Raw genomic sequence first — 13418 nt, 5'->3', positions numbered from 1 at the left:
TGCTGTTGCTTGTAGTTAGATAGATTATTCTTATTTTCTTTATTTTTATTTGACAGTATAGTTTTTGCCTAAACATAGCACATACCGAACCATACCGAAACCGTGACTCTAAAACCGTGATACAAACCGAACCGTGAGTAAGTTGAACCATTCCACCCCTAATGCTGATGGCATTCAAGTATAGGAACACAAGGTCATAGGTAGCTTTATGTTGTTGGTGATGATAAAACAACAAATTTACATATCGTCGCTGTCGGGCCACTACCACTTTCAGGAAATGTAAAAACAAACTAATTTTTTTTAAATAATTAAATTGCGTTGTCAGAGGTGGTATCGTGGCTTTATAAATGATCAGACACCTACGAGTAGGCCTGTCGCAATAATCAATATATCGATTTATCGCGCAATATATGTACATGACCTCAATAATTTTTGGTGACGCAATATATCATCCATTATATTTACTTAAAAATGAATGTCACCATGTTTTCTACATTCTTGTACGTTCACTTGCGCCTGTGTCTTTTGCAGCTTCTCGTACATAACGTCGTGTAGTCATGAGGTGCTAGTTCAAATTTAAAAAATGTTTCTACAAAAAAAATTTCATCTATCTGCAGATATGGTCTTGTTTAAGTATCTGACGGACATCTGACTGCTAAGTAGTGATTGTGTTTTTCAGCAATAGCCTAGTGTGTGCACCCTTAATTCACAGAGAAAAGAAGGTCAGGGAAAAATCTGTAGATGGAAAAATCTCCATACAAGTTCTTTGTGCATTTTTCTCTTTTTCTACTTGTTACTTTGCACTTTTTATTAGAAAATGTTTATTTACTATTTATTCAGGTTTTTTAAGGTATATAATATTTTGATACTTAATTTCCATAATCTAAATATTCTTAAAAATTAAAAGTTTGTTGTCATTTGGAAGTGTGTAGGCCTTCTTGCATTATTATGCTGTTACATTATGATGATATATTCAGTGGCATAAAATGGTCTTTAAAATGACAATAATATCGCTTATCGCAATTATTTCTTGGACAATATATCGCACAACAAAAAGTTGTTATCGTGACAGGCCTACCTACGAGGTTTTTGACCAGCGAATGACAGCAATATGTGTTTTGTCCATCGTTAGAATGGCCACGTCTGAAGCAGTGAATGCATCGCATTACGTTTTCATGAATTTACAGGTTATAAAGTTTATTGTAGCTATATGGGCACTCAGTTTTGTGTTGATGAATACATTTGGGAGTTATGAGGTTTGCTGACAGTTTGAGGATCCAATGGCATTACAAGGTTTAGTCACAAGCTCTTTTGAATGCTTTTCATTGGTTAAATATTTGTAAAACCCACAAACGGACGTAAAGATGACCAATAGCATTGATTTAAAATAATAATTACGAAATATAATAGAGAGAGAAAGTTTTGATAATTTTCCACGGCACACCTGACAACTTGTCACAGCACACTAGTGTGCCGCAGAACAGTGGTTGTGAAACACTGCCCTAGGGGACGCAGTGCCGAGTTCCCTTGAAGGGGAATCTCAGTTTTAACACACCAGAGGTTACAGTCCTGCTTTGTTGCACTGTGCCTTTGCTTATTATGAAAACACAAGAGTGCAATGCATTCATCCAGGTAATTGGAAGAATGAGTGTTAAAGTCCATGAGCATCTGGACTTCTGTAAATATCTATTTAAGTTGTTTTTCCATTCAATTAATTGATAGAAGTATACATACATTTTGTCCAACATAGTTCTTAGTAATCATTCAAATACATTTCAAACCTTTTGAAAATGAGAAAAGTCAGTTATTTATTCCTGAAGAACTCGATTAAGCAGAACTGAATACTGTTCTTTTAAAGAGCACCTCTAGTTTATTGAGAGTGAGGCATTTACGGTGGCATTATTAAGATGTGAAGAGGTTGTATGCACTTTCATCCATAGTGGTTAAATGTTTTAATTTATCAAATCCTACTTTGTATGGTTCTTGTGGTTTTAACTCATTAAGCAGTTGTGAGCACAGCATATTATATGTGTCTGATTTTAAATAGAATATTCAAATTAATGCATTAAATTAATGTTTTTATTTTGTCCCTTGCAGAAAATTTTACTTAATTTTATAGATTCAATTAGAGAAAATGTGCTAAAAATACAGATACTAAGATACAATTGGAGTAATGTTTCTCATTAATGTAGCCATGCTTGTAATGTTTTTTAATGTTATGCTCTCTACAAAATTACTCCCATCTTCCCTGAATCCTGCCAATTTTAGTGTGAATATTTAATTAGCCTAAGAAGCATGTCATTTAATTAAGCATTTGATTAATTAGTTAGAAAACTTCAAACTAGACACAAGCCATATTTAAAAAAATGAAAGGCTGAAAACCTTCTAAATCATCCGTGGGTTAGGAGCAGCTGTGTTTAGCTAGGTCTTCCCTGATGGGTGGGTGTAGCTAAGACTATTGACTGTCACATGGAACAAGCATAGCCATTTGTAAAAACCCAGCCATGAATCTTGTCACAAACCCACACCAGCAAGAGACCATGACATGTTTTCACTAGCTCTCAGGTGCCCTGTGGCTCATCATCCACAATGTGCACCTGGCCACTCTTAGCTCAACAAGCGACGCTCGCCACAGCCTGACAGCAATCTTGGCTCTCTTTACAAGAGAAGCCTTGCTGCTGCCACGTGTGTGATGCCGAGAAGGTGTTTTTAATGTTTGGGCAATGCCACAGCTGAAGGCTGGCATGTTAAGCACTGATATCTATAGTACAGAGGCTTTAACTGTGGCTGGGTGATCCTGCATGCCCACACTGGGCAACAGTCTCAGCCGACTAATCTGATAATCCCATGCAGATGTGTCTGTGAGTTTGCATCTGTGCATGTGGACCGAGAGAGAGAAGAGACTGAGAGTTGCAAGACTGTCAGCATCCCCCTTAGTGATTTGGTTGTTTATCGGTTTCCCTTCCGGGATGAGGGGCTTAATGTCACAGTTCAAAATGTTTAGATATTATGGAAATTGCCAAATGAATTGTTCTAAGTGAACCTGAGTGCATTATACAGATGCAGATAGTGTTCTTGTTGATAAAAGTGTGTGGGTCTCTGAGGAGAATCACTGCAAATGCTCCTGTAATACTGATAAAGTTTATCTGCTAGTAAAACTTCCATTCTCACGTATTGCCTTGATGCATTTCTCGGGGGAAGTGCCAAGTTCTCCTTGTTGTTCTACTGGTCAAGGCAGTGGGTGTGTGTTTCATACCATGCCATCTGTCATATAATTTATTAATAGTAGAATAACTTTTTAAGACTGTGCTGCTGCTTGGGTCATGGTAAGGCCATCAGAGCTAACATCCCCCTCCAGTATTAAATCTTTTGTTAAATCACAGGATACAGACCATTAAGGTCCCAATATACTCATTGCAATTGTTTTCCCTGTTGTTTCGTTTGGGGTAAAAAGAAGTTTAAAAGACCTTTGCAGTATAGTATACTGTTAGCGATCATCCTGATGCTACCCAGAAACCCATGCTGCTGGGAGCGGTGTTTCGATGAATATGTAAATATGTGCTGCTCTCGATAACAAAATAAACATACAACAAAAATGAGAAAACAGCGGTTACGAAAGCATCTGATCATAGCGATGTGGATATTATTGCACCAGCTCTGCAATTCAGCACTCCAGTCAAGTCACATTACGTTTATTTATACAACTGGTTGCTTTAAAACAAGGAGCTTTACAGTATGAAGCATGGAAAAACTGTCAGTGTCTCTTTCAATTAGAATTACAACTTTCTACCATAAAGCAGCTCTACAGTGTATTCATGTTTTTACTCGTGAAAGTCTGACTCGACAGATTGAACAGAAGAAATAAACCAGAGAGAATTTCCACGTCAAAGAAGGCGGAGCCCCAGAGCACACCTTTTTCAAGAAAGTTCGCTTTGGCAAGCTTTTTTGAACTCCTGAAATTAACTTTATTTCGGCCTGATTTTGTTAGAAATTATGTCACACCAGATGGTTCTTCGATTTAGCTATCAGGGTTCATACATACGCTCTTTTTTAATTTTTTTTTAATTTTTTTAATGAGCGGGACAACTGCATTAAGACATGAAGAGCTTTTATGCACTTTTATCCATGGTGGGTAAATGTTTTTATTTATCAAATCTTAATTTGCAAAGTTCTTGTAATGTATTAACTCATCAAACAGTTGTAGGCATGGTATATGTAGGCTACATGATTGTATGTAGAATATTCAAATTAATGCATTTAATTAATGTTTTTTTTTTTCATTTTCTCCCATGCAGAAAATGTAACTCTATAGATAAAATTAGAGAAAATATGGTGAAATATATTGATAATTATATTGATAAGCAGTCAATCAATTTTAATCTAATTAGTTACATGATGTGGCGATTAATAGATCGAATTAATCGCAAATGGAATTTGGCTGTGAAAATACACCCGGAAGATAATTTAAAGCCATCACTGTGTTAAACGATAAAAGTATCAAATAGTCATTAAAAAATTAGCTTTGGAAAGAAGTGTTTTGTTTTGATTCAACATAAAAATGATTACACATAAAAGTTTAGGCTACAACGGCCAAACATAAACCCTGGAACATAAAGATTTTTTTTTCTTTTTATTATATTTAATTTATTTAATTTTATTTTTTATTAATATGAAAATGTTTATTATTATTATTATTATTATTATTATTATTATTAATATTATTTTGGTAATTAAATTAATTTCATATTTGAAATCACCAATGAAATCTGACAACAACTGTCTCATAAATGTTGTTTCTTTTGCTCAAATAGCATAAAAAAAAGCTTATTTTCAAGCTAGACCAGCCAATGCGCGTCTCAGAATGCTGACTGTTTCTATAGCATTCTATAGCATGGACGTCTAACAGCAGCTGCAGTGACGTGTTGACTTTATCGATTGGCTCTTTTACTCAGAAGCCGGGGCTTCCTTCGATAGAGCGGCCATTTTGAGCATTGCATTTTTTTTCCCCATTCTATAGTCTTTGACTTTGAGCTCGTGTGATATTGCTCTTGCTGCTCGTGTGATATCGCTTTTTATATGATATAAATATGAGGAAAATATCTTGAAATTTAGGGACACGTAATTAAATTTATGGACTACATAACACACAGTGAGATGTTGCCCTGGATCATGTTTGTCGAGCTGTATGAAATTAAAGATGATGTACAGGTCTGGGGCGGGGGCCATTAAAATATTTTAATCGCGTTATTTATCCATAACTAATTAATTAACTTATCGTGTTAAATTGACAGCCCTAATAATTAGATAAAGTTGGATTAATGTTAAAATAACCATGCTTGTAATGTTTCTAAAGTCGTGCTCTCTATAAAGTTACTCCCACCGTCCCTGAATTCTGACAGTTTTAGTGTGAATTTTTTCAATAGCCTGAATCAGTTCATTTAATTAAGCATGCAATTCATTAAAACCAGACATGACATATTTAAAAATAGACTGAAATCCTGAAAACCTGCTGAACTTCTAAATCAACTGTGGATCAGGTGAAGCTGTGTCTGAAACAACATGCCATTATGTAAATTACACCAATTTTCGTAGAATGTGTTGTAAAGTTTATGTTCATCCCCAATCCCTTTCACACAAAACAAGAATCCCTAGAACAAATGCTAATGGCTAGTATGGCAATGTCGCTTAATACAGTTATGTTCATACAGTTTTTTTCCCCTTTTTTTTCTAGCATGACAACCGCATTCTATAACCAAACTGACACCTGTGCATTTTTCAGGACCTCATTCTCGGACAATCTGCGCTGTATGAACAGAGCCACACTGAACAGCTAGTTGTCTGCCATATCATATAATGTGAGAGCCACACTGAACTGTGTAATTGTGTTAATTACGTCCTGTGTTTATAAGTTCCGTGTTAAACATGAGGTTTTCGTTTGCTCATGGAGGAGAAGAAATGAGTTGTGTTCATTCGAAGATGGATGAACTCACGCCTTGATTAGGTTCATTTAGTAACATGCTGTCAATTGCGATAAAACTTCCTAATGTAATGGGCATCGCCATATTTATTAATGTTGCTATGGTTACTAGAGTTAGAATACGGTTGAGACTTTAACTGTTCGTTAATGCAGCTTTGTATTCAAGCAGCCACCTAAATCTGCAAAATGAACAAAACTCAAGACTTTTTTTCAATACTTTTTTTTTAAATTCTAAACAATAGGTATTTTTATGAAAAAAACGTTAAAAGATTAATGGCAGAAGCTATGGTTATTATTTATTAATTTATCAAATTTAACTAAAGGATTAATTGAATAATCAGAAAATAATCAATTAATTCTAAAAACATTCATAGATTAATCATCAACATAATCTTTAGTTGCAGCCCTAATTCTGATGTGCAGAATATCATTGCTGCTGAAAAGTCCTTATATTACTTCTAAAACGATTATGCCATGGCTTTGAAGAAGCCAGTTCAGAGGTCCGTTCAGTGGCACAGAGGAATGATGAAATGTATCAAGGGTGATTACACATACAGCATATCGCCTGGCCTTTTTATATTGATAAACGGTTCAGGATGCTTGGGCTTGATTGAAAGAGTCCACCGGGGATGAGCCCTGCAACATTACACTGGTGCAGCTGGATCCATAATGTGGAGCCACAAACGGGCCGAAAGACAATTATCTCATAAGTCAGTAAGCACAGCTGTCGGCAAGGTCAGGTTTCATTTATGGGCGGCATTTGCGCCTTTCTCTTTTCACCCTGCATGGATGAGCCCCGGGACTGCCTCAGTTCCATGATGAATACTAATGGTCGCCTCTGACAATTAGTTTTTGAAGTGTTTATTTACAGCATCACCTAGTTTCTCTGAGACTTCTGGAAGTGCTATGTGTAGGTAGTTTATCATTTGGGTTTGAAATGCTCTTTAGAAGGAGCAGGGATATAAATGTATGCAGTAGTAGAGTACCAATTCTCTTCTATTATTCTCCACTTCCATTGAGGAAAAATACTTTGAGTTGTGTACTGTATATAAATTGTTTTTTTTTTTTAAACGGGTAGTACAAAGAAAGTGTTAGATATATATCTGATTCTGCTAAGTTAACCTTATTGTAATCATTTTGTTGTCTTATAGATGGGAAGAAGTAAAAAATAATACATATTGGATTTGAACATGGGATTTGCTCACTCTTTGTGTTGAGGCGCTTAATGAATAAATTCAAAATATGTGAAAAAGTGTCAGAAACTGTGTAAGTTACCAAAAGAAGGTGACTGAAACTAGATTTTTTTAGAACAATAATTGGACTGTAGTAAAGGTGAGAGTCTAAAGGTGTATAGCCTTAAAGTCCCCATGAAATCAAAATTAAAGTTTTTTGGGTGTTAGTATCAATATGTTAGTCTTAAGGTTATCTGTAAGGCAGTGTGCTCCAAAACAGTGACAAAATTCGCATTTAGAAGATATAAGCATTCAAAGCTTGCAGTTCGTCACTTCCGCCAAAACGGCTCAACGATTTTTTTGACGTCATATGCTTTCCATTGAGGAAAAAAATAAGTCTGGTTTCGCGCTGTGTCACGCTAACCACCGCACTGCACACACACTCTGCTCCGGCCCAGAGACACGATAGCACGGAGCGGATCACATGCGTGAGTCGGTGCAGACCACAAAATGTATCGGAGCTATTTGAATTCTACACAGAATGCTATATTTTATAGCAATATGGATGAGATTGTGGCTGGCATACCCTGTCAAATGCGGCTTTACGGAGCTCAATGGCTCTGAACCAAGCTGTGATATAAACGAACGCTATTGGCTATTTTAAAAAGGGGCGGGGCTGCTTGATATGTCCCGCCCTGTCTTCCTGTTTCAGTTCAAATGACGTCAACACATAGAGTAACGCTGCGTGTTTCTAAGCATTTCAGGGGACCTTTAAATGAATAGTCCCCCCCCAATTAAAATTGTCTTAATTTACTCTCTCCACCCTCATTTACCCTCATGCTGTAACTTTCCTCTGTGGAACACAAAAGAAAAATATTTTGAGAAATATATCGGTGTCTTTTGATAATTGCACTCGTGGCTTGTGTCATTTACTGCATCTCACACATGACATGTCATTCTAAAAATGTGACACTCAAGTTAAAATAAATGTAACTTTTAAAAAATGTGTCTTAAGACCTTGACTGCGTTTCTCTAAGTTGATCTTAGAGACCACTGGTGGCAATGGTTGTACAATCTACTTAGGGTTACGATGCTTTTGGGAAACGCAGCCCTTGTTTGTTGTAGTAATGCTACCTCCCTGAAATGAGTTTTTTTTTAGGGTGGGATGTCTGAAAATGTTAAAAAGTTAATATAAGCAAAATTAACATTAAATATAAAGCTTGGCCCTCTAGCGGTTACTACAAGTTACTTGCTGAGGAACGTTGTTTTGGTAGTTACGTGAGTTGTACTTTAGCTCTGCTATTCTGTGCAGGTGAATCTGCTGGCTTGAGGTGCACCGCTGTGCCCTTATCAGTTTGAATCTCACTAATGACATCAAAACTCAAATAACAAAAATTGCGTTATTTGGAAAATGTTTTATAAGCAGATAAGTAGCTTATAAGCTGCTGTTGTTTTGACTTGTAGAAATAAATTATTTTAAAATGTTACAAAAGTTTGGCAGTGCTGATATTTGAGTTTAGGGAAAAGCACAGTTTAGAAGATGGATTTGTGAAATTTGGTTAATTTCAAACAACAAAACATTACACAGTGTAGCTTTAATACTTGAAATAGTTAAAATAAAAGCATACTAAAGAGTAAAGATCAACAGATCAGTTGTGTACAGTAATCTTAAATACAGTACAGATGTCCTTGTTATACTCTGAGTAAAGCATAATTTAGTCAAGAAGCATTAAACAGCAGGGTAAACCGGTGGAAACAACACAACTTTAAATTAAACTCAGGGGCATCCTTATGATGCCCTTATTAAACTGTATTTTAAGACTTAGATGTCTGTCAGCTTGTCCTGTTTCTAAATATGCTGTAACTAAGGGAAACTAAATGTGGCAGGAAAATGCAAACCTTGTGCTCAAATTGTAGTGCCTTATTTTCATGTGTATCAGGGGCACAATTGCATGTGCTCCCACAGGCACAGTTCTCTCTGCAGCTGTGAAAATGTTATATTTACTGTGGTCTCTAATATACACATTAAAGAATCCCTCATGCCAGATAGATGCTAATAATAATGAGCATGCATTACTCGTATCTGAACATAAACAGAACTTCTCCAACATCGAATAAATGCTAAAAAACCATTTGGTTGAATAATGTTGCTTCTCATCCAATCGTTCTACAATGGATGGGCATTTTGAGCAATTCTGTTGGTCTGTTCTCTAACTCAAAAAAAAAAAAAAGATCATTTACTTAATGCTTGTCTTACTCCGCTCTAACATATCCTCCTCTGGTCATATCCCAGGACTTCTGCAGAAACCAAATATTCCAATAATTAAAATATTGCTACACTTGCACTACATCCACATTTTCATTTTAAAATGCTCTTCATCCACAGTAACATTTTAAAGCATCTCCTCGTCCACCTACTCGTCCACACTGACATGTCTGAAAACACTTAAATCGCCTTGCAGTGTCGTAAATGGTCACTGAGTTGATACCGAGAGACCAGACAGAGTAAAATTCTAACTCTATTCTTCTAACATTATCATTTTATTAGCAAAATACTCCACTACTCACTGGTGCATCCAGGTCACATTCAAAATAAACATTCAGTGCATGGCCTTAAAAGCAACTGTCATCTGATCAATATTCTGACATATTTGCAGGATGTAATATGAAGATTGTACAAAGTAACGTTTATCTTTAGCAACATTATTAAGTGAATACCAGGCACAACAATGCCGCAACAACCATAGATATACTGTATATTGTCACATTGTCACATTACTAAATGTGTCAGGGTTTTCGAATACCTTCGTTTTCAAATGTATCCCCTTGGGATAGTGCCTTCAAAAAGCTCAGTTTTTGCTGTACAAAAACGCCGTCTCCAAACGTAGGCCAAAATGTAGAGAAAAAGATGCATTTTCAAATTTATTCCGATTCATGTGGACATAGCTTTGGATGCACCTGAAAGCACTGTGAGATTAGAGCGAGAGATTCATTGGGAAAGTACATTTCATTGATGCCTACAGCTTCTGATGCATACCTAACATTGCAAATGTTTATTTTAAATTCGACTAATATTCATTCTTTATTTACAATCTCCTCATTACAGGCAGGCACAGCACTAATTTCAGCATGTGTTCCTGTTTGTGTGTGCTGTGTGCGTCACTCATAGCACGTGCCTATATCGTGCGCTATATCGAATATTTTTTCTATCGTTATCGAAGAAGGTGTTCCGTCTATAAATATCGATACCGTATTTATCACCCAGGCCTACCTACAGCAGGCAAATGTGTAAAGAAAAATCCATCTGTTTAAATAGTGTTAGTGAACTACAGTAGTTGGTACAGAAAGAGTACTCGCCTACCTAATTACTCATGCACGTCTCTAATCTCTAGTAGTGACAAATGTAGACAAATTTGCCTCTGTGCCTTTTATGTTTAGCTGTTGTGAAGTGCCTCTTTAAAAATCCTTTACCAAGCAGGGGGGTCGCTCCATTGGGAACAGGGATCAGAAAATTTGTGTTAATTACTTTTTGATCTATTGACACTAACTCTGCAGACATTCAATAGGTTTGTTACCTCTGTGCTGCAACCGCCCTCATCTATTCATTTGATTACCCAACTTTGAATAATGCATGAGCAAGTCAGCGGCTGGGAAGCGGCACCATTTATAAAATGCTGAAAAGGCAACGCCAGCAGCATTCAATCATTTGAATGTTATTATTAAGCCAATCATTTGAATGCCATTATTAAAGTATAACGTGTAAACCCTGCTGGATACCGTTGATACCGTCCCTTAGAGACAGTTCAGACTTAATTTGGCGATTATGTATCGTCTTCCATCAGATGTGTGCCATTGTCTATTTAATAATTGTTGTCCCCCCCCTTTGATTAGTTTGACAGGAAGCAAAGCGATGCAGATGTCACCACAAACATCCTGACTGGACCTCCAGCACGCCGAAGTCTCTCGGACAGAACATTGTGAAATTAACAGCTTTAGATGTATATTCTGAATGACCTCTGACTTCGTTTTCGCTTTATAGATTTGAAGCATTTCTTTCTGCTAAAGCCAGTAAATATGTTATTGGGGCATCGCCAAGCTGTGTGGGAAATGGAATAGAACTTAGCTGCTTTTCTTAAACTGCTGTCATAATGAAATATGTGATGTCTCATTTTCATGCAACCCTGCACATTGAACTGGGACACACACAAGATCTGAGTGCAATGAATTACATTCAATCACAACTGTTCTTTGGTCCCTGTAAGCTTGCAGCCGTATACACACTTACATGAAAGCCATCAGAAATCAAATTTTAATCACAATAGGCATAAAAACACTACACTTGGATGTTCTATGGAAAGCTTTTGTTGCATAAAGTCTGGAGTGCTTGAGTCTTTTGCTTTCAGAAATGATCAATTGGCGTTATGTTTTCCTATCCTGTCTCTGTCCTGCTAATGACGGCAGCTTTGAGCTGCAGGGATGGGAGCTTTGTTTTCCTCACTGAGAGGGAGAGAGATGGTCTGATGCAGTGTCTGATGCTTGTCCTGGAGCTTCCACTAAAGCTCTCCTGTATTATTACGCCATTGTCCCTCAGGAGAACATGGCTGATGAATTGTTATTGCCTCTCACGCCATACTAACTTCTGCTTGAAGATAGATCCTGACAGGATACCTGAGACAAGGAGAGGGAGAGAGATTTGTGACGTTCATCAAATGGTGATAAGATATAAAGTTTTGTAGTTTTCACAGTTTTGTAGGCCTTGACATGTTCAAACAGTTACTACCGTAATAACCATACATTTTTCAATGTACTATTTGCAGGGTGTAAGACCTGAATCCTTTAACTATACATGAAACACTAGGTTATAGTCAATGTATTTGGGGAAAAAACAAAACAAAAAACAAAGCAAAACGCTTGAATAAAACAAAAACTTTTTATTAAATAAGCTTTACTTGAAGGGATAGTTCACCCAAAAATGAAAATTGTCATCATTTACTAACCCTCAAGTTGTTCCAAACCTGTATAAGTTACTTTCTTCTGCGGAATACACAAAGATATTTTGAAGAATGTGGGTAAACAAATAGTTGCTTGTCATCACTGACCATGGAAAAAAAAAATATGTAGGGCTGCACAATTAATCGAATGTGAATGTCATGCACATCTTGTCAGTAAAGCCTCCAGCACAAGCTTTCAGATGGAGCAGCATTTACTACACAGAGCTGTAGTTCAATGACAAGCTACGCAAAATTGTGTTCATAATCGACGCAATTTATGAATACCACATTTAGAAACATGTTTTTACTTCAAACTCAATTCATAACGTCAGTCGAGTGTTTGAAATAAATCCTTCTGTGAGATGATGTAGCTTCTTACACAGAATAAAGCACGCAACATATTTCATAGTATTCTAAGCTGTGATAAAGGCTATTTTGATTAGCATTGCATTATTATATACTTTATTATAATAAAAATTATAATAAGACGAACTCAGATAAACCATATATTGTCGTAGTCGTGTGTTTATTAGTCACGTTGAATTAATGAAAGCAGTTAAATATTCTGTTTATTCAGCAACCGCTATAGGGATTTCCTGGGTTTCTTCTGCGAGGCGTATTTGGAGTTTCAGCGTGAGAGCGCCCTCTGGCCTTCGGATGGAGATTTACTGCTGATCACAGAACCGTGCTTCACTGAAAGATACGCATGACAATCGCAGCTTCTGCCTAATCGCGATTTATTGCCTTTGCGATTTAATTCCGATTAATCATGCAGCCTTAATAAATTGGAAGTCAGTGGGGACCACAAACTGTTTGATTACCCATATATTTTTTTATATAGCAGAAGAAAGTAGAATAAGTCATACAGTTTTGGAACGGCTTGAGGTAAAGTAAATGATGACAGAATTGTTTTAATTTTTAAGTGAACTATCCCTCTAATGTCTGCAATACACATTAAATATACTTTTACTCATTTTTTTTTTCCATTTACCAAAAAAAGCAATACAAGATAAGTAAAAAATTCAGAATTTTACTTGTATAATGATGCATCCACTCCAGTAGGTGTCACTGTAAATCCAATACCACTAGCTGTTTTGGAATACAAATTTGAGAAGCAATTCAAAATCACTATTCAGAAGCGTTAATACAGTCTGAAAAGTCTGTCAACATCCAGAAGTGATCCTCATTCATAGGTATCAAGCAGTTTTAGCATTGTAGTCAACCTCAGATTTAGGGTTTCAGCAGCATTATATTACGATAAAGTAGTACTCAGTGAAA

General features: G+C 36.4%; 1 protein-coding gene across 2 annotated transcripts in view; it reads left to right on the top strand.

Annotated features, from left to right (window-relative positions):
- ca10a (carbonic anhydrase Xa) overlaps positions 1-13418 on the top strand; it is a 216958-nt gene that overhangs the window by 13438 nt on the left and 190102 nt on the right. The window lies entirely within an intron of this gene.

The sequence above is a fragment of the Sinocyclocheilus anshuiensis genome, unplaced genomic scaffold (genome assembly GCF_001515605.1).
Source record: "Sinocyclocheilus anshuiensis isolate Anshui unplaced genomic scaffold, SAMN03320099.WGS_v1.1 scaffold1190, whole genome shotgun sequence".
Lineage (NCBI taxonomy): Eukaryota > Metazoa > Chordata > Actinopteri > Cypriniformes > Cyprinidae > Sinocyclocheilus > Sinocyclocheilus anshuiensis.
The sequence above is the reverse complement of the archived record's forward strand: the minus strand, read 5'-3'. Positions and strand labels throughout refer to the sequence as shown.